This window comes from Malus domestica, chromosome 17 (genome assembly GCF_042453785.1).
Source record: "Malus domestica chromosome 17, GDT2T_hap1".
NCBI lineage: Eukaryota > Viridiplantae > Streptophyta > Magnoliopsida > Rosales > Rosaceae > Malus > Malus domestica.
The window spans coordinates 23072982-23098039 of NC_091677.1; the positions used below are offsets into that span (position 1 = coordinate 23072982).

Here is a 25058-nt window from a genome sequence, read left to right on the forward strand (position 1 = left end):
TTCCATTTGGTAACATAATCTGGGCTTTTCCTGAGCCTTCAATTACATTTGATTGCCCTGATATTGTTGTTACCTTTACTTTTGCAAGTACCGAATTCGAGAAATACTTTCGATCTCGAAGTATTGAATGCGTGGTTGCGTTGTCTGCAAGACAAAAGTCTCCGCCATTGCTCTTGTTTTTAGAATAACCATAATTTTTATCCATGTTCTCTGAGTAAAGAAAAACAGTTTATTCATACTGGAATACTACTTTTATTGAATTAAAAATGCGAGCATTAAACCACAAGTACAAATAACAAGAGTACATTAAACATAAATAATTCAATCGGACCCATAAACTTCATTCCCTCTTTCATTAATAAAGTCTGTAGCATCCAGGTGGGTTGTGTTTAACTATCCTGATAAATTGGTCACTGGATCAGGGGTTTCCATTGGTTAAGCCTGGTCGAAGAAATTGATCTCGATATCCTTTTCCTTGAAAGAGGCTTGATACAGATCCACTAAATGCTTTGAGGTGCGACAATTACGCGCCCAATGTCCGTTGCCACCACACCTATGGCAAACTCCTTTAGGATTTCTAGGAGTGTTCATATGAGTTTTTCCTTTCTGGCGATTTGCATTTTTAAAGCTCGGGCCTGGATTATGCCTTGGAACCTGGTTGTGAAACTGGACACCATGGTTTTTGGCTTTCCCGTTTCATCGGCCTCGCTTGTGGCCACGTCATCGTTTGTAATTATTGCCACGGGAGGTAATGGTATTCCTTTCAAAGGAAGTAGCATTCACTTATGGGAAAGGTGCTAATCCAATAAGTCAGGAATTATGGTTTTTCATCAGGAGCTCATTGTTCTGTTCAGCTACTAAGAGCACAGATATCAGCTGGTTGTATTCAGTGAAGCCTCGCGCTCTATACTGCTGCTACAAGAGCATGTTAGAGGCATGAAATGTGCTGAAAGTCTTTTCCAGTAACATCTCTTCAGTAATAGTATCCCCACAAAGCTTCATCTGAGAGGTAGTTCTGAACAACGTAGAATTGTACTCAGCCACTGACTTGAAATCCTGGATCCTTAGGTGAGTCCAATCATAACGAGCTCTTGGAAGAATCATTGTTTTCTAGTGATTGTATCTGTTTCTCAAGGCATTCCAAAGGGTTAACAGATCTTCAACCGTTAAGTACTTGCTCTTTAGTGCCTCATCAAGATGGTGACGAATAAAAATATGGCCTTTGCCCGATCTTGAGAGGATGAGTTGCTCTCTTCCCTGATGGTATCTCCAAGATTTGTTGCTTCCATATGGATCTTGGTATCCAGTACCCAGGTAAGGTAATTATTTCCAGTAATGTCCAGAGCAGCAAAATCAAGCTTTGCCAAGTTTGCCATTTTCTTTTCTGAAAGAAAAATGAGGTGTGTAAGAACTTACAATAATATGTGTTCTAGAGGAATATATTATTAGAACTTCTGGTTCTTACAAATTTTTGATCTTCAGGCCAAAATGTTAAGTACTCGAAACTTCAGGCTCGAGATTTACATGATTAATGAGAAGGACAATTGTACCGCACCATTCTCATCGAAACAAGTATAGGATGAGCGATTATTCCGCACCACTTTAAACAGCAGGAAAATTTAAATATGTAGAGCAAGGTGGACGATTATATCGCACCACCTAAAATTGCGATAAATTAAATATGCAAAGCATGGTGAACGATTATACAACACCACCTAAAATTGTGATAAAATTTAAATATGCAAAGCAGGGTGGACGATTATACCGCACCACCTAAAATTGCGATAAAGTTTTAAAATTTAAATATGCAAAACAGGGTGGACGATTATACAGCACCACCTAAAATTGCGATAAAATTTAAATATGCAAAGCAAGGTGGATGATTATACCGCACCACCTAAAATTGCGATAAAATTTAAATATGCAAAGCAGGGTGGGTGATTATTTCACACCACCTAAAATTGCGATAAAATTTAAATATGCAGAGCAGAGTGGGTGATTATTCCACACCACCTAAAATTGTGATAAAATTAAATAGCAAGTAAATTTAAATATGTAGGATAGGATGGGTGATTATACCGCTCCGCTTAAAATTTGCAGTAAAATTAGATCTGTAGTCCAAGATAGGCGATGATACCGCACCATCTTGGATTGCATAAATAAACACTGAGTTAGTAGTCAAGAGTTACACCAAACAAAAAATCAAAGATATAAGTAACTGTTAGGTTGAGAACTAGAAGTAAACATGGTCCCAACAGTTCTTCGCGAGGGTATATCCAGCAATTGAGGCAGAGGAAGAAGAAGAACAGTAAAAACCTTAGAGGAAACAATTTTTTTTTCTTTCGGTGAAGGGAAATGAGAAATGATTAGAGAGTCATGCTGATAACGTGTTATAAATAGGCAAAAGTAGAGAAATAACCTTTGCTAAGAGCGAGGACGAAGTGGTGCAAAATATCATACTGACAAAAGTATTGCAGATATTAGGAAGTGAGGGATACTGAGAGTATTATATTTCTTCCTTTTCTCTTCTTGATATTTTCTAACTTTGAACAATCAAAGTGCTCTATTTATAGAGCCACTTCAATGGAAAATTACAAAAGGATTACTATTTAGCTTCTGAGTTTATACTATACACATGTGGGCAAACATACCCACTATTTACAACAAAAAATTATTTTACACACACATATATATAATAAAAATGCCTAACATATGTAAAAATTCATGAAAAATAATTTACCTACAAAACAAAGAAATGTTATTTTATTCAAAATTAATTTACCTATATTTTACATAAAAACATTGGTCAATCATTTGCAAATTATAAGTACAATCCAAAAATAAATATCGTGCTAATAATAAATAAATTTATTTATAGGTAAATTAACTTTTAACTAATTTACCTACAATTTACATAAAAATATAAGTAAATAATTTGCACATCATAAATTTATAATTGTGTAGTCAACTCTTGAAAGAATAAAGTTTTTCACTCCCACATAGAGTTCACCTACTATTTGAACTTTAAAATATTATTAGAATGCTTCAAAAAAAGCAAAACAATTTACCCAACATACGTAAAATACTTTACCTACATAATAAAACAATATTATTTTATCCAATAATAATTTACCTTTTATTTATTTGTACATATATAATAAAATATGCTCAATATATGTGATGATACATATAAAATAAATTACATACCTAATAAAAGAATGTTATTTGATTCAAAATTAATTTACCTATTATTTTCACATATATCTTATAATAATAAAATATGCTCAATATGTGTAATAATACATGAAAAATAAATTACCTACAAAATAAAGAAATGTTACTATATTCAAAATTACCTACAAAATATATGTTATTTGCTTATCATAAATTTGCATATAGGTAAATTTTGAATGTATTTGTAGTACTATATATGTTCAAATAAATAAATAAATAAATAAATATATATATCTATATTTTGGCAAAAGCCGGTTGAGAAAGACCAAGTGTGGATTGGCATCCAGGACAATGATCCACGATCTTCACTCTAAGGTACCGTTTGGTACATAGACGGGATGGAACAAGATGGGATTGGACGGAACGAAACAGAGGTTCCGTGTTATGTTTGGTACGTGCAGGACGGAATGGAACCAAAAGATTAAATGACTAACTATTACTCATGTTCTGTCTGTTGTTTGGTACAATGTTTATGTGTGGGACAGGACGAGACTTTATTTATTTATTTATTTTGTTTTCTTAACTTGTTCATATTTGAACACATATATGCTTATCTATGATATATTTTTTACACTAGCACATGACTGAAGATATGTTATGCCATGAATTATGTTTGTACCATACTTAGGACCTCCATATTTTAGACCTCGTATAAATACTCGGGGGACTCAAATGTAATTATGTAATAAATGAAGGGGCAAATATGTAATAAGTGAGGAGCCCTTATTCTATAAAAGGGTCTCCTCACCCTCACAAACCTCAAGCCTCACTCTCACATTACAGAGCTCTCACCCTCAAAGAAGCTCTCATCCTCTCACCAACAGAGAAATACAATATCAATGTGGATGTAGCCCAAACATTGGGGTGAACCACGATACATCTTGTGTTCTTTACTTTCTTGCAGATTCACGGTCGGGTTTACGTTGTTCCAAGATCTCCCGGTTTTGTGCATCAACAAATTCCATCTCGCATTACCTTAGGATCATGGATAATTGCTTGAAGGTTACTAAGAATGTTGAACCATTTGATCTTGATGTGAATAAACAATTCAAGGGGACTTGGATCCAAATCATATGCTTTTAATCCACATCATTCGAAATCAAATGCAAGCACAAATAACAAAACCCCAATATGGTATCAGAAATAAACAGCAATGGAAGCATCTCTTTAACTTGGATTACTTAAGTTTACGAACTCTAAAATTGATGGGTTCAGGAAATAAATCCCGCAGTTAGCATGGGGATGGACAAATACCCATCGGTTATGGGTAACTGCGGTTATCCGCCCATTTAAATTTTGCGGTTTTATGGGTAACCGTTTAGATAATTAAATGGTTATGGGTATAACCATTTATCCGGAAAATTTAAATGGGCGGTTATGAGCATTAACTGCGGTTATAACGGTTACCCGTTTACCCGTTTATGAATAATCAGTAATTTTGATTTTTAATTAAAATTAGGGAAGTCGTGGAAGAAGAAGTCTGAATTCATATTTTTAGATGTTGTAACTATTTCTAACAAAATGGGTTTCTTTCCTTTCTCCTGATATACTGTCCTATTTTTTTTACATGTTTTGTATACACTTATGTAGTTGTGGAAGTTAGTCCTTTATATCTTAGAAAAGTTTGAATTCATGTTTTGCTTGTAAAACTAGGTTGTTATTTGTAAAACTAGTTTGAATTCACAATGGATACAAATGTTTTGCTTGATATTTTAGAATTAAGCATCACATATATCTATATTTTTATATTTTTAGAACTCTGAAGTCTAAATTCATGTTTTGGGTGCTGCAGATTGATATTTTAGAATTATTGGAGGTGTATACGCTTACGGTTAAAAAATAATGTAAATAGGCGCAAAAAGGGTAAATGGGTTAAAAAATGGATAAACGGGTATACGGTTACGGTTAAATGGGTACACAGTTATGAGTATGGTTAACCATTTATAAACGGTTATGTGTATAGGTATAACCATTTAGGTAATTACCCAACGGGTAAACGGTTATGCGGGTATGAGTATAAATGGCTATGGGTAAATAACCGCGGTTACCCGCCCGCCATAACCATTGCCCATTCCTAAGTTAGCACATTATACCTATACTAAAACCCCAAAACCGCGCTACTATTCACGGACAGTGCGCGGACGAAAATGTCCTTCGTTTTGATGTTGCTGTTCCGTTTGGTTGAGCTTTTTGTACAGTAAAACTACACCAGTGCCCTTTGTTTGGTTGTCTTTGACAGAATTGGACTTTGTTTCACATTTTTTTGTGGTTGTATTTGTTTTTGCTACAGTTGCAGCACAGTTTTGTCAGGCTCACATGTTGGTCATCGCATAGTACTTTGTTTGGGTTTTATTTTGTTCCGTTTTGTTTCCTCTCATTTTCAACTTTGCTTCACTGTCGCTTTCACCCGTTTTGTTTCCTCTCATTTCCATCTTTGTTTCGCGGTTGTTCTCACAGCTTAAATCCTTTTTGCCTCAAAAATTCCTGCTTCAGGTCGTCGTAAATTTTCGTGTTGTTGCTTCCAGTCGGTGTTTTGTGCAATTCTACAACCTGCAGTTGCTCGGAAAATACGAAATCAATGTAAGGTTTTTATTTGCACCATGCGAAGACATCTATGTTTGAGGTGAAAAGTTTTGAAATTATGTGGTTTTAATTCGAAGGATAGTGTGCTTGCTTATTGTTAATTATTTTTATTTCGTTTTGAATTTGTTAGTTTATCTTTTGTGCATCTAAGTATTTGATCAATGTTTTAGACTGGATTTTTGTGGTTTTGAGCTTATGGGTTTTTTTGGTGCATGAGAAAATGTTATCCAATTGTTTGATTCAACATTTTCCCTTAATATGTTGTAACATTGCTGTCGCTGTGCCCCTTTGTCAAACTTTGTTTTCTATTTTTTATTTTTTCTGTGTTGCTTTTGTAAAATTGAAGTAGGAGTTTGACGGATGTTGATGAATCCCGCAGTTTATTGGCGAAGAGAACAACACCTTTTGTAATGTTTGTAGTCATTTACCCACAGATTCATAAAGTGGTGTTATTTTTATGGAGGATGGTTGTTAATCTTTTGTATTGTTAATTTCACAGCGTGTGGGTTGCTCGGAGACCACCGGGTTATGCTTTTGTTCACTTGGATCACAGTAGAGATGCACATGATGCATTGGTGAACTAGATGGTATGTTTAGTATTTGGTTGTTGATTTTTAATATGGGGTTTTCTTAGTTTATATCATTCGAATCCAGCATAAGGGAGAAGCATAAGTTCATCGGCAACATTGTTTGTGAAGCACCATAATTAGATGGTATATGTTTTGAGATACATATTTCAAAATCTTCCTTATGCAACCTGTGATTTTTCACGAATTTTATGTGTTCAACTAGGTCTAGGTTTCTTCTTTATATAATGTGATTGTCATCTTCGTTAGAATTTCTTCACTTTTTGACATGTGAGATATCTCAATCAAAATAATGCTCATCCTATAACTTATAATTTAGTAGAACAATATTGATACCGTTGTTTATGTTGTGAGCATTCTGTTTTGCTCTTCTAGAATTGTGACTTGCGGTCTTTCTTTTTATGATTCACTGTTTTATTTTTTATGTTAATCCTTTACTTATGCATTAATGGGTAAGTCTTTGGTTCTGTTTTTTGTTGAGCTTTTTAATTAGCCCAGGCTAGCTATCCATTCCTAATGGATGTGTTTGGTTTCTGGATTAAAAAGGCAGTTTCTAACTATGACATCTAAGAAAAGTATTGTCACGCCCCGGACTCGGGGTCGGTAGTAAAAACTTGAACCCGAATCCGAAACGCGAACTAAAAACTAAATAATTAAAGTAAAACTGAAACGGGTTGGAAAATAAAATTCTTCTTATTTAAAATAACTCAATAATTCTTTACAAGGCTAAAATAAAGAAATACAAAATTCTATCCTCACACTTAATCCGATCTCATCCCGTCTACCCTCTTAGATTGTTTAGTTCGTAAACCTGCATAACAATAGAGGGGTGAGCTTTAACAGCTCAGTAGGGACATAACCTTATTACAGTACATTGACAATATTAAATTAAGTGTCATAAAATCATGTAATCAAGTACCAAATCATTATCAGCAACAATGCATGAGTGCGATACAATACTCTTCATCTCTACCCGTTAATTCATATAATAAAACACGCGGACCTGCACGTCCCATACCGTGCATTTTACCTCTGCAATGGTGGTTCGAATGTTCTATTATACAAATTAACCCCCTGTAACTCAATCATCCCAATTTCCCCTTTTGTTAGTCATCTTGCCAAAACTCTTCGTCGCCAGTCCCGAATTACCCTTAAAGAATCTGTGCACTGTGGGCTCACCTGAGACCTAGTACCTGCTAAGAGTTTGACTCAACTACACAAAAGATCATTTCCATTACCCTCTTTCCAAATTCCTTTCTCACCTACAAAGTTCCAGCCACTTCTGACACATGAGTGATGCACAAGCAACGTTATTACATCTTTCACATGTCACAATAGATCTCCATGTCACAATATATATCTCAATGAATAACATTCCAGTAGTACTAACAAGTAAACAACCAACTGAAGCAATAATCCAAACAATGTCCAACCACATTAATCAACCAACACAAATATAGTACTTCACGAAATTTAATAGAATCAATATCTGTAAAGGTCTGCCGTATTTCCCCTACCTGGATTCCAAAGCATTGCTCCGAGATAATAACACAAGAAACCACAACTGTGATAAGCTCCTATTCACAAGTATAAGAAAATTACCAAATTCCTTATATGAACTTTAATACTAATCAACACACTTAAAACTCATCAGTTCCACGGTACTCAATTCAAAAGTCATTTGGTTGACTATAATGATGTACAAAATAGTTTCTTATATATAGCAAACATATATAGTGCTTATTCAAAAGTCACTTGCCTTCAAAACCATTCATATTATTAAACTGTACAGAAAACCATTTACCAACATGCTTCTTCATTTAATATAACTAAAACGATATATATATGTGTGTGTGTGTGTGTGTGTATAGTGCAAACAAGCTGAAGACTAAGTATGCTTTTGTTACAGTATGTACAAATGCAGAAAAAAAAATAAGTATATATAGTTGGATAGTGTGAAACCAGCGGCAGATAGATATGTCGATATAAACTTTATCTATTCTCAATTAAATTAGCATAATACATAATACATAAGTAGTTTGGAAAAGGAAATTGAATTGGATTGTTAAACTAGGGTATTATCCATAGCCCTTTCATATTTTATAATTAAAACATCCAACTCAAAGAAACATACATACTTAAAGCCGAATACAATATATTTGATCGAAGTAAGCATATGCATAAATTAGCTTTGAATAACCATGGAGCTTTGAATAACCACTCCATGGCAGATACAAAGAAGGTATAAAACAGAAATGAAAAAGGATAAACAGAGTATGGAAATTGTTACCCATAAATAGCGAGATACAGGTTGAGTAGGTTGGAGGACTAGTTTCTAGTTTCTGGTCTCTCTCAACCATTTCTCCTCTCCACATAAACATCTATATATATATATATATATATATATATATATATATATATATATATATATATTAAATGAACGAGCTCCAGAGCACCCATTGCATGCTAGCTCATGCCGGAAAAACAAATGGAGTTAATCTCCTATTTATAGGAAAATGATAGTGGCAAGACTAGATGAGTCGGCTAGTTTAAGTGGGTAAAGATTTAACTAGAAAATCATTAATTGGTGGAGATGTAGCTGCTACTTATCTTGGACACCAAGTAATTTGGTTGGTCCAATCAGAAGAAGACCAACATAAAGTATCAATGCATGTCTTGCCTGGTGGCGGTGTAAGGAGAGTTGATACGTGCATGGCTACAATCATCCCACCTCATGCTAAACCAATATGGTGAGTCAACAACGTACTGAAACTTTAGTATGATAAACATACCTAATAAATATATATATATATATATATTTTTTTTAATAATAAAAAGAAACATATATTTTCAAAATGCGGGATCTTACAAGTATAGTCTTTTTTCTCCTTTTCAACTTATTAAACATGATTTCCTAAGTGTTTATGTTTTTAATTTGTCTGTTTGTAGTGTGGGAAAATTCTTATTATCTCCTTGACTTTACAGTTTACTGCCTGCACACGTGTTTGATGTTTTGTTCCGCTTTCGGTAAGTAATGTTTGTGTCTTTGTAATATGTGGTTTCTTTTTTAGTCTTCCCTTTTCAATCATTGATTTGCTGCTTTTATCAAACATTCCTTATTTGATAATAATTTGGGAGAGCAATTTAGGTTTCTCTTTCAACGACAAATATACCTTTGGGACAGATACTTGAATTCCAGTTTTGAATCCTTTTTTCCATATTAAATCCTGCTTTCCAATTTTGTATACTTAATTAAAATTACTTTTTATTTTTTATTTTTTTTTATATAGGTTGTATAGTTTGTTAATTCAGGTTTAACATCTTATATTATTTTTGAACTTAAATAAGTTGTTTAGTATTAGATTGTTAGTGGGGGTTCACTTCAAGATCACAATGTGATGTGCTTTGTTCTACAATAGTGTTTAAACGTTTTGGATTTCTTTCTTTATCTATAGATTTGCATTAATATTGTTTTTTGTCAAGTTAGTTCTTTTCCATGCACATCGATATATAAGGCTTGAGATTTAAGTTTTCAGTCATGTGATGCTCAAATGCTTTATTAATTAGTTGGTTAAATGTCTGATCATCATTTGGGCCTATAGAATATTAAATTTGTTGTCAATGCTTTGAAATTTAACTGAGTACCATGCATACCTGATTGTTTTATATTTGTGTTTATTTTCGCTTCACATTAATGTAAAGTTATATTTATGGAAGGCAAAAAAAAAACAACAGTTTACACCCATGCCACCTGACAGACATAGTTGTCTTTTATTTCTTTCTTAACTTACTAAAACTAACTTAGTAAGTGTTTTTCTTTTTGGTTTATACATTTGCAGTGTGGGAAAGTAATTGATTATATCTCTTTAACCCTGCTTTTCCCTTTTGGGACAAGTGCTTCACATTTTGTTCTACTTTTGGTAATTGATATTTGGTTTCCTCTTTAGTTTGCTTTTTCCAACTGTTGTTTTACTGCTTTCATAATGTGTTTAAGTGTTTTATAATAGTTATTCTTTGTCATCTGTTAATGTGTGATCATTTGTCTTACTATCCTAATATGAACTGTTTTTTTTTTTGTCAAATTTAGTTCTTTAATTACTTTTGGTTGACTTATTTCTTTTCTGAGTCCTTTTTATTTTTGCAATTTCGAGTTTATGTAGTGGTTATCGGTTTTGTAATAGTTATGTTAAAATTATTTTAACCATTTATTTAATTAGGAATGAAAGAAATCTATCATTTCTTTCATATTTGTTTACAAATTTGTGTTATGCTGATTCTTATATTTATAAAATTTATTTCTCTTTTAACAAATTCAATGGAAACAGTTAAGGTCTAAAGCAGACAAAATAAAGATTCGTGTCTGTAGGATATGGAAATCTAGCATTTCCACAACTGTTCGCAAATACGTAACACTACACTGTATCTTGGCTGATGAAACGGTAAGCCATAATTGTCCCATAATTTAAATTAAGTATTTTAACCGTTATAGTTATGTCATAAGTTTTTTTTTTTTTTTTTCATTTGTTAGTTTGTTAATTTATATTTATGCTTTTATATTTCTTTTTTCTTTTCAACAGTTTGATTTTTTAACATGTCTAAAGTGTTTTGTAAATCTTGGTTGTGATAGTTGACATATTTTCAGTTAGTTTATTTACCCATTGTGCTCATTCAATCTCTATGTACCAAAATATCATGTTTTTTGCTATTTACTTGCTCATAAGTTTTTTAATTCTGTTATTATTCTTTTTTTGTTTTTTTTTCTTAATGTGGCATGTGATCAATTACGAAGAATAATGCAGTTGAAGCATCTGCGTCAGACATCGATTGTGAACTGGTAGCCTTAAAGATTGATGCTGGTAGTTGTTACGAAATCATGAAATTTCGCACGATCAAAATCAGAGGACAGTATAAAGTGGTGCCGCATGAAACCCAGGTTATATTCACTGGTACAACAATGGTTAAAAAATTGTCTACCGTCCTTCCACCCATCCCTCGACATCGGTTTTTCCTACTAGATTTCAACATGCTCTATGCCTGTCTGAACAGAGATGATATTCTTACAGGTAACATCAATACATGTATATTTGTCTATATATATATGTATGTATCTACATGTCAATCAATTAAAAACATTTATGTTGTTTTTTCACTGAAATGAGTTTTGACATTATTTTTATATTAACTTTTTAAATTATAAGATGTGATTGGCCATATAACTGCGGTCCATCAATTGGAATAAAAACAGATTAATCAAAGACTAGCGCATAAGTGTGATATACACATTGAGAATATCAGGTTGTTCTTTTCCTTAACTGTTGCAATTCCAATTTGTTAATATCATTTTCTCAGTTAGGCTGGGAAGAAAATTTAGTGTTTGTTTCTCATTTGTTTTGTGCACAGAAAAGAAGAATTGTTTGTTACATTGTGGGCAGATATTGCCGAAGCTTTTTGTTCTTTATCGACCCAGAAGTTGTCTTTGCCGATTATTGTTGTATTTACAAATTTAAAAGTCAAGATTTACCTAGGTAGCTCATTTAACTAAAACCCATTTTTTCTATCTTTATTTGGATATGTTCTTACATTTTGTTGCTATAAACTGTTCCACTCTTTTATCATTATGGAATTTTACTGTATTTGATTGCTACTCTTTATGATAGAATTTTGATATCTTATTTTTTTTTCTTTTTTATTTCTTATTTATACACTGTTAGAACCTGTTTGTTACAGTTTATATTTCGTTTCTAGCATTGCATGTTCAAATTATTTTGCCACATTTTTATATGTATCGATTACAATTTTTTCTTGACATTTAAACATCTATCATCCAATTAAAAACATTTACTCATCTATGATATTTGCTAATATTTGTTTTACAATTCTGTTATTATTTTTTGCCATCAACAAAGAACATCGTCTTGAATAGTACTGGCTCCTCCCTTTTTTTCATCGACCCAGACATCCCAGAGGTTAACTCATATATATCAATGTCAGTGCACTTCTAAAATTGTCATTCCTGTTAAAACCTCTAAACATGCTGATTTTTCAAAATTTCTTATTTTCTTTTTAAACTTGCAGGTTCTCAACCTGTAAAGTCCTAGTAAAAATACTGCCTCCTTCTTCAAGGCAGGCAAATGAGGCTGAAATTCTGCGTACAACAAGAAGAGTAACAATAGATGAGCTGACCTTTTTGGATCCTGATTTGTATAAGGTATACAAACGATTTATGCTTTTCTATCTTTTTTTTTTTAATTTTTAACATTTACCTGCATTTTTACATATTGAACAAAAACTAATTTTGTTGTTGCTCTTACACGTGTCATAAAACATTTGACATAATGATACATTCCTATGTAAAGCATCTGTCAAATGTTTTGACACACGTTATGATTGGTGGTACAATGCTTGCCCTAGTTGTGTCAAACAAATGCATAAGGACCCATCGACCGGACAACTCATTTGTCAGAAACACCCTAACCAAATTCCAACACCATGGTAACATTCAATATGCAAGTTTGTTATTCTGTCTCTTTTTTACTTTTTCTACGATTTTCAATTCTATGCTGTTTCTTTCCAACTAAAAAATGACTTCAAATCTATAACCTCTGTTCTTTAAACTTCTTTGCTCTGATTGTTAACAATGAGTTATAAGCCATTAAAAAAACTCATGGAATTTAGTTTTTAAATATAGGTACAAAGTTAATTTGATTCTTGAAGACAACACTAATGAAATTAGTGCTTTGATAATTGGCAAATCTGGAGAAAAACTCTTTGGTATGCCTTGCAAAGATTTGGTCATGAATCAGAGATTGATTGACCAACAACAACTGTCTAATGAGTTTTTGCGACTAATTAGACAAAAGAAGATTTTCCACTTGCGATTTGGAAATAGAAAAAATAGTTTTAACTCAAGTGATATGCTGGTTTACAATGTGTGTGATGATACAGCTATAGAACCAATAACTCCACAGATCTTACCACGAGCAGTTACAGTATCTTCCACTACTGTATCATATTTGACCTCACCACCTGAAACAAGCGGAGAATCACATAAACGAAAGAGGTAGTCTATGAGGAAAGCTCTTTTTACTGGTAGTGAACAGAGGTATAGATTCAAACTCCATAGTATCATAAAATCCGATAGTTTTATTTTATTTCCCTGTGTTCAAATATTCATATCTTCTGGCTATCTTGCTTTGCTTAATATATACCTGTCAAGAATCTGTTCTTTTTTTTTAAGACAAAATTTGAGGAAAGAGGTACGAATTATAGTTGGACAACATTTTTTATGTTTTATCCAATAAAATGTGCTCATCATCATGGTCATTTAAAACAGTGAAGTAGAAGAAATTTCAGAAGTTGATCCAAAAGAATTTGATGAAATGCCTATCAAATTGCTGAAAAAATAAATCACCTTCAGCTTCTGCAAAAACAAATAGTCCCTCCAAAAATTAACTAGGTTAGTATGGTTTCATTTTGCTAAATTCTTTGCTTCAAAACTGCTTAGCTGTGAACTTAATCACTTTCTAAATGCCTTGCATTATTTTTCTCTGTACAGGTTGGTTTCTCAATGTCAACACTGATAATGCTCCTACTACAAGACGTTTCCTCCTCTGCTACAATATATTTTGCATCTTTTCCTACTTTGTATTAAACTTTGTCTAATATCTTTGGTGTTTTGTAAATACCACTTTCTGCACAAAACTGGACAATATTTGTTGCACCTTCGTATACCAGCATTTGTTAATTTTTTGTGTACAGAAGCTGGTTTAGTTTTTAGAGCACAAAGAACAGCTAAAGTAGAATATATAGCTCTAATATTTTTTGTATCCCTGTAAAAAAGTATCTGCTAATTTTTTTGTTTGTAAATATGATCATCCTAATCCAAAAACAGTTATAAGTGCTGTGATCCAATCATAAACTTTCATGTCTATCCATATCTTCTCACAATTCAAGCTTTTCTCCAACTTTTCCCCAACTTTTCCAGTTTCTTTGTTATTAATGTTGTTATTGCTTTGCAAATTCATTTTTCAAGTCTTTAATATAGCATTTCACTATGCTTTAAAACCCGTAGCAACTCGCGGGTATAAATAACTAGTGAAAATACCAAGTGCACATCAAGCTCTCTATTTCTTCTCTTACTTCTCTGCCACTGTTGCCTTCTGTTGGAGAACAATTCAGAATTAAATACAAAATAACAGAACTCGAAATTGTAGAATATTTATTAATGAAAATACTTGCTGTGCAGAATAAAATACATAAATAAATACAAGAATATCAATGGTACTAACGTGATTACATAAGGTAAAGGCTAGCGTAATAACTATGTCCTTCAAACAATATTTCCGTCCCACTCTTGTGCTTGTGGTTCAACAACGTCTACTCGACCAGGATTCAACTACCTAATTCTACAACCTGCACTGGATTCTAGAATTCTAGCGAATTTGCTTTGTGTGTTTACTCTCTGGAAATTTCGTACAAAAGAAAGAAGGAAGAAAAGATGATCTGTAATGCAATTGAGGACTCTAGTTATATAGGCTATTTCATACCTCTTCAAATACCTTTTGGATGTATCTGAAGTTTAATTAAAAACTCAATTCGAAAATTAAAACTAATTGGTCAGTCTAATTTTAATTATTAGGCCCCAAGACCCTTGTCTTGATTAATTAATATTAATTTATTAATTTATATTAATATTATGGTATAATCATCAAGCCCAATCAACACAAATGGTGGCCCAAGCCTCAATCCCCATTCCAAATGGTCCAACACCTAACTAATATTGTAGATGACAAAACATATATAAAGGTCATTGGGAATCTTGTTTTCTCCAATGTGGGACAAGAGTCTCAAAACTCTAACACCTTTTTGAGCATGGCACCAATATGGCGTGTGTTCATCCTCTCCACGTGAAGTTTGTCATATGCCTTGAATGATTTCAACTCATCGGTAACCTTCACAAGCTCAACTGTGGGCTTCTCTCGTGCAATTGGAAGGTAAGGGCCTTGGAGCTGGGTGTCATTGGCAATTTCCTTTGCAGGAGAATCATCAACATGTAGCTTGAAGACCCTCGAGAGAACGATTCTTCTTACGATGATCAACATAAATTCCAATGGCTGGTGTAAGTTTTTTTGGAATCCCAGCAGACTGGTAAGCAAACAAGGTAAACAACTTGTTAAAATCATCACATAAAAGCTCATGTGTTAAACCAGACGCAAAATAAAACACAAAAACTGATCTAAGAATTTCAAATTTAGGATCATGTTTATATTTTTATGGAATCTGGCGATCTGCAAATGTTTCGAAACTGAAAAGCAATCTGTATTTTATTTATTCTTATAACACTTCATCCTGTAATCAACTTTAATAAACTCGTAAAACCTAGATCAATTCCAACATAAACAGACCACTTATCAAATACAATTCCCAAGCACAAGTTAAACTAGTGAAACCAAGAAAACTAACTTAACGTAACTACTAACACATTTAAAGTTCATCCAACCAAAATTTAATAAAAATCCTTAAAACCAAGTCCCCAAATCTCCCAAACCAAATAAAGCATAAACATTGTTTGAAAAAAGGCTAGCATTTGTTACACCAGTTTACAGAATAAAGGCATGCATGGCTGTACCCCTCAACCATCATGCCATGAAGTGAGTAACTAGCTCGCCTAACCACCAAGTCACCCCTGCACAAATTCTTAATAAAAGGGGAGCCCTACGAAGGGTAGAGATTAATCTTAAGACCGACACTAGATTGCTGGAGGGGTGTAGAGATGGGAGAATAGTTAATATAGAGATGAAAAAGAGCCAGCTTTCAAACTTGTATGGATAAAGGTGGCTTAACTTATGACGAGAAAGCATAATCAAAGCTAAACTCAAACCTTTTCATTGCTACCTCAGGAAAGGCAGAAGTTAAACCAGAGAAACCAAACCACAAACACACCATTACTCTGGTCATTTATTCTGTGTAGATTTACAACCAAAACACAAATATACCACTAATCAAATACAATTCCCAAGCACAAGTTAAACCAGAGAAACCAAGAAAACTAACTTATTTTCTCATAATCATCCTATTTTCCTAAAAAATATAAATTTTCCATGGAAAAATCAAGAAAACAAAAAAGTAAAACCCAATAAAAAAAGCAAAATTAAAGATCTATAGAAGCTAGAATTTTAGTGTTTGTTGATGGTGTAAATATTGAAAAAGATAAGGGGCATTTTTGTCTTAAAATGTTATAATTTTGTGTTCCACGGATGTGGAACCAGTTGTTCCAAAGGGGTGAGGTGGAACGAAAAATCAGCCAAAACTCGTTCCGTGGGACAGCGTGTTCCATGGTTTTTGGTGCACTAAACGTGGGAAGGAATGCATCGTCCCACTGCTTTTCGTCATGTCCCACGTACCAAACGGTATCTAACTGTTGAGTTGGTCATAGATGTAGAACTGGGTTTTGAGATCCAGAATCGTTTGGTATACAGACGGGACGGGACGAAACGGAGAGGGAGCAAAGATGCCCTCAGATGGAAACAAGGAGGAAGAAGAAGGAGACGGAGAGGTTATAATTTTGTGTTCCACAGATGTGGAATGAGTCATTCCAGGGGGTGAGGCGGAACAAAAATTCACCCAAAATTCGTCTCATGGAACAGCGCGTTCCACCCGTTTTAGGCGCACCAAACGTGGGACGGAACGCCTCGTTCCACTCCGTTTCGTCTCGTCCCACGTACCAAACGGTACCTTAACATTGTAAAACTTTCCACATGCAACACTGTTGATGCACAAAATCAGTGGGGACTTTGGTACAACAGAAAGTGTCAAGTTTGTGACCTTCGCTAGATTGCTTCGGTCACTAGTGTGGATAAGTATGTAAATGGATAGAGACAGGGAAGCAAACACAAGATGTACGTGGTTCACCCAGATTGGCTACGTCCACGAAGTAGAGGAGTTCTCATTAATTGTGAAGGGTTTACACAAGTACATAGGTTCAAGCTCTCATTTAGTGAGTACTAGTGAATGATTTAGTACAAATGACATTAGGAAATATTGTGAGAGAATGATCTCTATTTATAGAAGAGAGTTTCTAGTTTCATTCTGACATTGACAAGTGTCGTGTTGTGATTGGCTTCTGATGTTGACACGTGTCACGCTATGATTGGCTCCTGATGTCGACACGTGTCGCGATGTGATTGGCCTCCTGGTTGGAGGGAAACTTTTCTAGGTCTTTGACGGTATAGCGTTGACCAGTGCTCAGTAGTTTCGGGATTGGTCAAGTATGGTACAAACAGTGCTCCCCTAAGTTATAAGTGAGGGAAGCTCCTCGGTTGGGGACTTGCAATATTCAAGCCATTGAGTAATCACGAAACTTTTAAGTACCGAAGTGTGGTGTCATTTTCACTTGCCTTATCTGTCTCATATGTAGATGTGGCATCTTCTCTGGAAGTACTTTTCCTCTATCCAGGGGTGGTATCTTTAACCGATGAAGATGCATAAGGTAATGTATCAATTTCACTTGAAGCTTACTTGTAGTTTCGGGCTTGGTCAAGTGCGATACAAACCCTATAGTAGGAGTCCCCCTAGTCGCCGAGCTAGGAGATTTGCCGAATGAGGTAACAGACAAGGTAAGAAATCAGACTTCCAAGCAAGCAACCTGGATCGGAGGTTCGACTTCGGCTTTCGGTTGATTATTCTCATTCTCATTGTGTCGTAAACAACAACAAAGATAAGGAGAAGTAAATGGAGAAGAGATGATATGAGATACTTTTGCTTTTGAAGAAGTAACTTTCCACAAGCTTATTCTTGAACTGGGCTGGAGGGTTTTCTGGTTTCCTCCAGAGTATAAGGCCGACTCAAGAATTTGAGGGTCAAAACAAGTCCATTAAATCTAGAGTACGTTCGACCCTGATGATATGTGATACTTTTACTGTTGAAAAAGTAGTGGATGTATAACACGTGTTCTGTTACACTTGTCTCCACATGCTTCATTGTATCCTTCTCACTTGCCCTATCTGTTCCTCAGGCAGATGTGGTATCTTCTCTGGAAGCATAAGATGTTGAAGATGAGTACTCGAGAGCAATGCCAGGTAAGTAATTAGGCAAAGGGTTTCAGGCAGTCAGTTCCTGACTGGAAGCTTGATTCCAAATGCTGATTGATTGCTCTCTTTCTCCTTGTCTTGCAGGTAAGAACAAGGCCAAAGGAAGAGACAGAGAAAAAGCATGATATGGGATACTCTTGCTTTTAACCTTGATGATATGAGATACTCTTACTCTGGTGTAGCTTGTTTGCAGAGGTATTGTTGGGGGGGGAAAAAGCTGAGTATTTCGAAAGACTTTGCTGAGAATGCCCTCTCAGATGTGAAGAAAAGTTGAGCATTTTTTTTTATTTGCAGGTCTGCCTGGCTGTGGAGGATGGAGGTTGACATATATAGGAGTCTCTCTAATAACAAGTAGTAGTGCTATTCCTTTACCCTTCTTGGTCATAGCAATGTAGTGGGAGCTACAAGCTTTACGTGTTTTAACTTTGTCAGAGCACTTTGAAAAAGTGGTCTATGGTATCTGGAAAACTGATGTTGCGTGTGAAGATTGCAGACAATCTTTATCCAAGGAAATCTGTCTCTCGAAGTTTGGAGAGCGGTGCCTCTTCGGTTTTTGAACAAGCAATTCTGTCGGGGATCTGGCTCTAGAGATTGAGAGAATGGTGTTCTTCAATTTTTGAGAAAGCAATCCTGTTGGGAGTCTGACTCTTGAGATTTGGAAAGCAGTGTTTCTTCGATTTTTGAGAAAGTAATCTTGTTGGGAGTCTGACTCTCGAGATGCAGAGGACGGTGCTTCTTCGATTTTTAGCACGTAATGCTGTTGGGAGTCTAGCTCTCGAGATTCGAATAGCTGTGCCTTTTCTATTTTTAAGCAAGCAATCTTGTTGGGAGTGTTTTCTCGAATGTGAGTAAAGGTTGGGCATTTTTGCCAGTTTGCCTTGCCACGGAGCACAGAGGTTGACACAGATTGGGACTTTCTAGTTATCAAGTAGTGGTGCTGTTCCTTTACCCTTGTGGGTAATAGTAGGGTAACTGGACCTTCAAAATTTATGTGTCTAAACTTTGTCAGAGATCTTTGGCAAAGTTATTTGTGATACCCGAGGAGCTGATGTTGCGTGTGGAAAGTGGTGCCTCTTCGAAATCCGGAGAGTGGTGCCTCTTTGATTTTTGAACCAACGGCCATGTTGCCCTTTCTTTTATAAGGGCACCAATTGTGTGCAAGAATTACATTCAGAGAGTTATTGCTTGTAGGAATTTTCCCCTTACTTCAGAGATTTATTGCACCTCATTTCTCCTTCATCATTTCTGAGAATGTCTGGCCCATTCGACCGTCGTTTTGACTTGAACTTTGGTGAAGAGGCAGCCATGCCTTCTCAAGACAACATATGACGCTCATCCTTCTTATCCTCTACTGGTCCTCTTACCGATGGGGACTCTGTTATGAAGAATGATATGACCGCTACGGTGGTGGCTAGGAACCTTCTCACTCCCAAAGATAATAGACTAATGATATGACCGCTACGGTGGTGGCCAGGAACATTCTCACTCCCAAAGATAACAGACTAATTTTCAAACGGTTTGATGAGTTGGCTGTTAAGGATTCTCTGGCTCTTAGTGTTCAGTGTGCAGGTTCTATGTCTAATATGGCCCAACGCCTATTTGCTCGAACCCGCCAAGTTGAATCATTGGCGGCTGAAGTGATAAGTCTCAAACAAGAGATCAGAGGGCTCAAGCATGAGAATAAACAGTTGCACAAGCTCGCACATGACTATGCTACAAACATGAAGAGGAAGCTCGACCAGCTGCAAGAATCTGATGGTCAGATTTTACTTGATCATCAGAGGTTTGTGGGTTTGTTCCAAAGGCATTTATTGCCTTGGTCTTCTGGGGCTGTACCGCGTAATGAAGCTCCAAATGATCAACCTTCGGTGCCTCCTTCTTCTGGTGTTCTGCCTAGTACTGAGGCTCCGAATAATCACCCTCTGGTGCCTCCTCTTTCTGGGGCTCTACCGACTGCTGAGACTTCTCCTGAGCAACCTTTGTGAAGGCTCCCTCTTGGTTGTTTATTTTGATTCATGTATATGTAAATATTTGTAACTTATCGGAGATATCAATAAACAAGCTTTGCTTCATTTCAACGTATTGTGTTAAATACATCAAGGCCTTCTTCACTAAGTTCTTTGAATTTTTCCTTTTGTTGAAGCTTGTATGTTGAATCTTTGTGAGTGAAGCATGTAGGTTAAGGTAGTGTTCCCTTAATTTCCCGAGTGAGGAAAATTTCTCAGTTGGAGACTTGAAAAATCCAAGTCACTGAGTGGTCGTGAGACTTCTAAGTATCAAGGTGCAGTAGCATATGGTAGGAGTCCCCCAAGTCTCCGATCGAGGGAGTTGACAAAGGAGGTCTCTTGCTAGTAGCCAAGTTTCCAAAGTAACAAAACTTCACCATTTTCCTTTCTAAGTGGTAGCCCAAAACTCCTCCTTCATATATATTTGTTATGAAAGTTGTTAGGCCCAAAGAAAATGAGGCCTAGGCAATTTTTTTAATTTTTATTTTTTTGAAATTTTTCAAATTTTCGAATATATATATATATATTAAGCTTTATAGGTGAAGCTTTGTAGGTGAAGTTTTGAGGTTGAAGCTTTGATGGGTACCATGAATTGATTTTGCTTCACACTATCTTGATCAAGATAGTGTGAAGCTTTTGTAGGTGAAGCTTTTGTGTTGAAGTTTTGTAGGTGAAGCTTTTGTAGGTAAAACTTTTGTGGGTGAAGCTTTTGTGGTGGGTGAAGTTTTTGTTGGTGAAGCTTTTGTGGTGGGGAAAGCTTTTATGGTGGGGGAAGTTTTTGTGGGTGAAGCTTGTTGTCCTCCATTGATGAAGCTTTTGTTGGTGAAGCTTTGTTGGGTACCACGAATTGATTTTGCTTCACACTATCTTGATCAAGATAATGTGAAGCTTTTGAGAATTTGTAGTTGTCCTCCATTGATGAAGCTTTGTTGAATTTCCTTTTTTTTTTTTTTTGGGAAATTAGAAATTTGAAAATATGGGAGAGACAACATATACAAATTTTGCTTCCACACTGTTGAGCAAGAGATTGTGATGTAAGCCACACCTTGCAGTAGTCGAATGTTTGAATAAACCATATAAATTGAATTTGCTTCGAACAATCTTGAATTTGCTTCGAAGGTTTGAGAATTGTAGTTGCCCTCTATTGATGAAGCTTTTGTTGGCACCATAAATTGGTTTGCTTCACACTGTCTCGATCAAGAGTGTGTGAAGCTTTTGAGAATTGTGGTTGCCCTCCATTGATGAAGCTCTTGTTGGAACCATAAATTGGTTTTGCTTCACACTATCTTGATCAAATGTGTGTGAAGCTTTTGAGAATTGTGGTTGAACTCCTTTGATGAAGCTTTTGTTGGCACCATAAATTGGTTTTGCTTCACACTGTCTTGATCAATAGTGTGTGAAGCGTTTGAGAATTGTGGTTGCCCTCCATTGATGAAGCTTTTGTTGGCACCATAAATTGGTTTTGCTTTACACTGTCTTGATCAAGAGTGTGTGAAGTTTTTGAGAATTGCGGTTGCCCTCCATTGATGAAGCACTTGTTGGCACCATAAATTGGTTTTGCTTCACACTGTCTTGATCAAGAGTGTGTGAAGCTTTTGAGAATTGTGGTTGCCCTCCATTGATGAAGCTCTTATTGGCATGATAAACTGGTTTTGCTTCACACTGTCTTGATCAGAAGTGTGTGAAGCTTTTGAGAATTGTGGTTGAACTCCTTTAATGAAGCTCTTGTTGGCACCATAAATTGCTTTTGCTTCACACTGTCTTGATCAAGAGTGTGTGAAGCTTTTGAGAATTGTGGTTACTCTTCATTGATGAAGCTCTTGTTGGCACCATAAATTAGTTTTGCTTCACATTGTCTTGATCAAGAGTGTGTGAAGTTTTCTACGAGTTGTAGTGTTTTCATTGTTACAAAGGAGAAATGTCTGAAGCAAATGCAAGAAGGCTGAATAGCTTGATCTTTGTATGCCATGCACTGAAGTTGTTGTTGGCTTGCAATAAGACTTTGTTGGTGACTATAACTCTTGTTGGGCATAAGTGCTCCCCTAGTTGAGTTGTAAAACTTGAGGGTTTTTGATTATTTATGAATGCTAGGAGTTCACATGTACAAGTTGTACCACTCGTTTTCTAGTTGGTGGAATGAATAGTGAGTTTCTTTCATCACTTAGTTGGTGGTACGAATGTGAGTTCCTTCATCACCTTTCATCACATTTCATCACCTGGTTGGTGGCACGTAGATAAGTTCCTTTTTCACCTGGTTGATGGCATGAGTGGCAAGTTGCCAAATGATATTAGAGTACGGGTTGTACATTTCATCACCTAGTTGGTGGCATGAAGGAGAGTACGGGTTGTACATTTCATCACCTGGTTGGTGGCATGAAGATGAGTTTCTTCTTCACCTGGTTGGTGGCATGAGTGGCAAGTTGCCAAATGATATTAGAGTACAGATTGTACATTTCATCACCTGGTTGGTGGCATGAAGGATAGTACGGGTTGTACATTTCATCACCTGGTTGGTGGCATGAAGATGAGTTTCTTCTTCACATTTCATCACCTGGTTGGTGAGAATAAGGGCAAGTTATCGAGGCACATTGTAGCAAGTATCGAAGACACAAAGTATGTTGAACCCTTTCGAAGTACACTTGGCTTATGTATGGATGTGTTTAAATGTATGATGTTTATGTATGAATGTGTTGGAATGTATGACGTTTATGTTGATTGATATGAGTGATACTTATGAATGTTTTGCCATGCATGAAAGGATCCATGCTTTTGATATGTGAACCATGTTGGTTGCAACACTTAATATCACATACTTTTTGTCAAAGTACGCATGTTGAAGCTCTGAGTTGGAGTATAAGGGTAAGTCAGCGTAGACCAAGTGTTCCAGTGCTAGGAACGCAAAAGACTCAGAAGAAATTGTCTGAATTCCCTCTTCTTTATGAAGGATTATTTTGTGAAAACAAGTTCATTTAAGCAACATCTATAAGCATGCAATTAACAATTAAAGGCGGAATCATGCTTGCATGCACTTAAAAACAAAACATTAACCATGAAATTCAAAGCCTAGTAGATTGGTGAACCAAAAACTCAACTCAAAACAAAGTGAGTTGAAATTTATACCTTTGTAGATTCCTCTTTGCATAAGCAAAGGCTAATCACTCAAAGAGAGGGCCTTCATTCCTTGCATCTTAAATCTATGGATTTGGATGGAAGAATAGGTTTCTCCAAGTTCCCAAAATTGAGAACCTCTAAGTCTCTTCACCAAGGAGAGATTGGAGAAGAAATGAGTGACCTTAGAGTAGTGGGATTGCAAGATGCACCCCCCAAGGTGGCCGGCCTCTTTAGAGAGAAATGGAGAGACAAGTTCTCACCAATTTTCTCCAAAACAAACCCTTAATGAATTTTAGCTATAAAGTCATATTTATACCTTTATTCATTTGAGTGGCAAACTTGTAAATAAGTCCAAGTTCACTACCCTAAACAATATGGCCGGCCATTAGGATATTTTGGACTAATTGGGCCTTTGTGAATCATTATTCATTACGTTGTCATACAACTTAAGTTAATGGGCTTGACGTTCGAAGCCCATTGGGCCTTAAGGTCCAAAACTATCCTGAGGTCTTTAACGAACTTATTCGTTTGATTAATTAACATATTAATTAATCCTTACCATAAATAAATGATTAAACCATTTAATCATTCTTACTCATCTCCATTGTTTCTTCAATCTCCACCTTACACGGTGTGCGATCCATTAGGTTCCTTTTAGCGAGGCAGTGGGCGATTAAAACCATTTTACATCGATTGTGAATTGAAACTTACTTTCAATTCTCCCTTTAGTGATTACACACGTTTAGGGCTTCCACAAACCATGAGTGACACCTTGCAGCATATCATGGTTACCCAAGCTAATCAGAAGAGGTAGAGAAAACCTATTCAGTTTGGGATTACAAATGCAATACGGTCTTTCTTTAATACAATACTCTTGACCACATTGTTTGGTTTGATAGTTTATTTATTCATGTCTACTATCCAATGTGATTCGTGTGCTTATATGATTACCTTGAATGTGATTTGGAACGCATTCCTAAATCTCATTCATACTCTGGCCAGAGATTCTAAATCATATCATAGAGTATTCTCCCCCAACGGTTTGAAGGTTAGAGATCCCTTGTTGCGCATTCACTTGCCTCCATGGCTAAGTGGCTTAACCCCAACGATGCCGTGGACACTCCAATGGAATGACGTTTGACATAATCAAAGATCAAGGACTTAACCACAAGACAACTGTGATGCCTCAGGTCAAAGGACTACTTTGCATTATCCCAACCAGGAGTTCTCATGTGACATGAGTATGAGAACTCTTCGTTGATCGCGTTCAGTGAACTCATTCTCTACTGAGCACCTACGTACTTGTCTTGATGTCACACACACCAATGACTCGAGACTAGTCACTCTCCCTGAGAGAAGACATAGCACGTACCGATCTTGACGGACTGTCAATGCCCAATTGACAATCCTATGATCAGGAACATTTAGGATGTGTCTACGAAAGAATG

At 35.7% G+C, this 25058-nt stretch overlaps 2 long non-coding RNA genes across 2 annotated transcripts; both read right to left on the bottom strand.

The window, feature by feature from the left end:
• Nucleotides 1–228: 228 nt before the first annotated feature.
• LOC139193755 (uncharacterized) lies at nt 229–2537 on the bottom strand. The gene is made up of 3 exons (XR_011578220.1): nt 1840–2537; nt 1466–1715; nt 229–1384 (listed from the first exon to the last, which is right to left on the bottom strand). It is a non-coding gene; the product is annotated as an uncharacterized lncRNA (long non-coding RNA).
• A 4539-nt stretch (nt 2538–7076) lies between these two features.
• Nucleotides 7077–8869, bottom strand: LOC108174852 (uncharacterized). Its single transcript, XR_003776789.2, has 3 exons — nt 8695–8869; nt 7922–7981; nt 7077–7215 (listed from the first exon to the last, which is right to left on the bottom strand). It is a non-coding gene; the product is annotated as an uncharacterized lncRNA (long non-coding RNA).
• Nucleotides 8870–25058: the final 16189 nt, after the last annotated feature.